Source organism: Nestor notabilis, unplaced genomic scaffold (genome assembly GCF_000696875.1).
Source record: "Nestor notabilis isolate BGI_N333 unplaced genomic scaffold, ASM69687v1 scaffold8787, whole genome shotgun sequence".
Classification (NCBI taxonomy): Eukaryota; Metazoa; Chordata; class Aves; order Psittaciformes; family Psittacidae; genus Nestor; species Nestor notabilis.
This window is the reverse complement of record NW_009936067.1, coordinates 7789-11830: the sequence shown is the minus strand read 5'-3', so window position 1 is coordinate 11830 and position 4042 is coordinate 7789.

The following is a 4042-nucleotide window of genomic DNA, read 5'->3' as shown; positions in this document are numbered from 1 at the left end:
TCCCTGCTGACACTCTGTTCATTTCTAATATGTTTTTACCTACATAGAGAAGTCAGAAGCAAGGCACATCTCCCTTGAAGCCAAAGAAAGGTATGACTGTGAAAAGTATGTAAATTGTGTGTTAAATGATACATATGGTCTGTGTGTGAAAGGTGTTCTGCCTTTCCCAGTGGAGTAATACTCATTTTCACCACATTTTGTCTTTATCCATGCATATGCTGGAAAGCCATTTGGGTGTATTGCACCTAATTTAGTAAAGGATTCCGATATCCTCCAGCATCATCTGAGAGCAGTGGAGAATGTAATGGGGTGCTGAAAACGCTGTCTTCTTTCATGCAAACTGGAAAGCTTGAGAAAGGAGTGCCTTAACCAATGGGATTTCTCTGGGGATATGTTGGTGATTTGGATAGTGAACTGGACTGGGCACTAAGAAGGAAACTTTCAAACACCACCAGGAAGGAAGTCCTTTTCCACACTGGGCCTATTGGTACCTAAAAAACATTACTCAGAATTGCCACTCTGAGTGAAAAGAATCTTGGTTTGCCTCTCCGAGCTGGAGATACACAAAGACACGGTAGTACACAAGTTCTCCTGTTTCTTCCTAACTGGGGTCTGTTGCCTGTCGTTCTCCAAAGCACAGCACAGTCTATCATCTGCTTCATTCTCTTTTGCTTTGATCCTCAAAAGCTTACTCAGTTAAGCTACTGCTAGTCCTCCTCAAGCCTTACTTGTATGAAGTCAGGATTTCCGTGGTTTTGGAGTTTTTTTCTCTATTGCATGGATTGTGTTCCCCGATACTGAATTGTACTCTCAAATTATTTTTGCACTTCAACCTTTAATTGCCCACAAAAGCAGTTTACAGCCTCTTACTCTTCTGCTATGAAAATTATCCCATTAATTAATGAGACAATAAAAAGCAACTGTAAAATGCATCAAACTGCATCATCTTTACTGTCTTAACTAGATTTCTGCAGCAGTCATGGAAGAGTCTTTGAATGTGTGGATTTTTGACACTTTACCCGCGAATCTCTTGACCAAAAGCTCTGAAAACACTAAGGGCTGTCATACTTAGTTTTTCTGTTTCAAAAGCTTCCAAAGAAACATGTTCTCCCACTGCTTCACCTGCCAGTGTTGGTTTGGGTTTTTTTTCCCTGTATATTTCCCACTCCTTCAAAGCTGCATCCTCTGCCTATTGCCATTTATATCCTTCTTCATTTGCAGTCTGTCAGTGGATGGTGCTCACACTCATGCACGCACCCCATCAGTGTCCTTTTGTGGGGACGGGAGTTGTCCAAGGCTCTTTTGGCCATTCTGTGGTTGGATAGACTGAACTGAACCCACAACAGGTTTGGTTCTGTGGGGAAGATTCAGATTGGAGTGTTCGAGTGAGTGAAATTGCCCAAATCATGTTTCCCTTATCTCTGAAGCAGAAAGAGGTTTATGCTTTCGATAACCACATTGAACTTTTACATCTAATATCCCAACACTTGTGACGAAGGGGAAAAGAAGTTAGGAAGGTCTTCCCCTTTCTGTATTTCTCATGACTCCCAGCCTTCCTCATCAGCCTCGACCTTTTGAAAAGCATACTACAGTGGTGCATATATGAAATGCAGCCACAGCTGATGTCCACTAAAGCTAATATTGTGTTTAATAACCATGGCCAGAATAGAAGCATCTTATCAGGCAGCATAGGTCTCTACTCTGAACATGTGCAGAGTTGAGCAAGGCACAGGCTCATGTTGGTTTCTGCCTTGTTCCATGTTAGGGGTTGTAGAGGGGACTTGCTTCCTTCCTCCCTTTCTGTATCAGTACAGGAGCTCCCTCACACTCAATGGCCTAACAAAGAGCAGCAGCCACTACCCCCTATATGCTTTCATGTTAGTCCCATCTGCATGGAGTACTCAATGCTACTGTAAAACAACTACACAAGCAAGTTGTCAAACAAACCACTTCCACCTTTACAGAAGGATTAGCAGACGTGCGTTGTATTCCTATACCCACCTTCTATTCTGAAGCTTGAACAAATCTTTTTTAACTTATCTTTGGCTTGTGGCTGACCTTTCAAGCAATACCACGGCAAAAGCCTTTCAGGGTCCAGAGCGCACGCTGTCAGACCTGATGGGTAAGTGGCCACGGCACAAGGACAAAACAAATCCATTCCATTACAAAATAACATTAAAATTCAGTAAGATAGTATCACTGTCCTCTGCACCAAAAGAGCTCTTACAAAATAATATAAATGAGAGGATGAAAATAATGAGAGGCTTTGTAGAGCTCTCTCATGAGCCCTGACACCCAGCAAGCTGATGCCAGGAAGGCAATAAACACCCTATTCTCTGCATGTCAAAGTATCACAACTTCTCTGCATAATTACCACTTGAAAGTTAATAGGACTCTACTCGCAGTGTGATGACTGTATTTTCTATAGTTGCTGCATGTCCTGCATCCATGACCGTCACTGGGGACCCAGCTGCAGAAGGCTGCCTCAGAAATCAAGTGATTTCCCTATAGGAAACCCCATCGCACCAAGGCCCTTAAGATGATAGATAGTGCAGAGACAGAGAGGTGGTTCTTCCTTCTCACGAGAGTTGTGATGGACAACACCAATGGGGAACAGGAAAAGATGGGGCAGATAAGTAAGCCAAAGCAAGCTAGCTAATATAGAATCATGGAATCATTTCCACTGGAAAACACCTTTAAGATCATCAGGTCCAACCATTAACCCAGCACTGCCAAGTCCACCACTAAACCATGTCCCTGTGCACCAGATCTACACATCTTTTAAATACCTCCTCAACCACTTCCCCGAGCAGCCTGTTCCAGTGCTTGACAACCCTTCTGGTTTTTCCTAATATCCAGTCTAAACCTCCCCTAGCACAGCTTGAGGCTCTTTCCTCTTGTCCTGTTACCTGGGAGAAGAGATCAGCCACCTCCTTGTTCCACCTTCCTTTTAGATAGTTGTAGAGAGCAGTAAGGTCTCCTCTGAGCCTCCTTTTCTCCAGGCTGAACAACCTCAGCTGCTCCTCATAAGACTTGTTCTCCAGACCATTCACCAGCTTCATTGCCCTTTTCTGGACCCACTCCAACACCTCAATGTCTTGTTTTGAGGGGCCCAGAACTGGACACAGTATTTGAGGTGTGGCCTCACCAGTGCTGAGTACAGGGGGATGATCACTTCCCTAGCCCTGCTAGGGAACACAGGCACTGGCACCTTTTTAGTTCTTCTAAACCACCAGTGTTTTGGGACATAGGTACACTGAAAGCAGAATAAAGCAGTACATGCCAGCCAAGGCAGATTACAGCAGGCCAGATACTGGTCTCTTAATGACCCTTTAATTGAGGCTTAATCACAACTGCTGGAAAAAATGCATTTTGGCCTGATAATTGTTTTGAATATCTTTGTGTGTCCAAATAAATTTAACAAAACACAATAAAACTGCAAGAGAAATGCCAGTTGAAAAGTGATCACAGCAGTCATCAGATGGAGGAGAAGAGGCACCGACACTGACGAAATGCGGTGCCACAGGAGTGGATTGGTTTGGTGGAGATCCCTGGGTGTCTGCTCCTGGTTAGCCTGGTAAATCAGTTGGGGGTGATGCCTGTCACATGCTTATGCTTCCCTGATCATAGTGGTTTAGGTCAGGGAGGTTTTAGGCTAATCATGATCTGGACAGAAAGCATTTCAACAATAATACATTTAATCATTCTTGTTTAAATACTGTCATTAGACTTAGGATCCAGGTTGGTGTAAGTGTCTGTCTGCCACAGCAGATAGCCAAAGCTGCTCTGCTAGAACTGACTGTCACCAAGTCTGAGAGTTGACTATGGGTCAAGCATGAGTGGATTGACGTTAGATGTGGTCTGTCAAGCTCTTCATACATGTATCTTGTATCACACTTCTTCTAGTCTTTACATTAGGGGTCCCAAAGTTGAACAGCGGAAGAAAAGCCACTGTTAAGCTAACAATGTGTATCAGAAGAGGTACTGTCACGGTTTAAGCCCAGCCGGTAACTCGGAACCACGCAGCCGCTCGCCCACAACA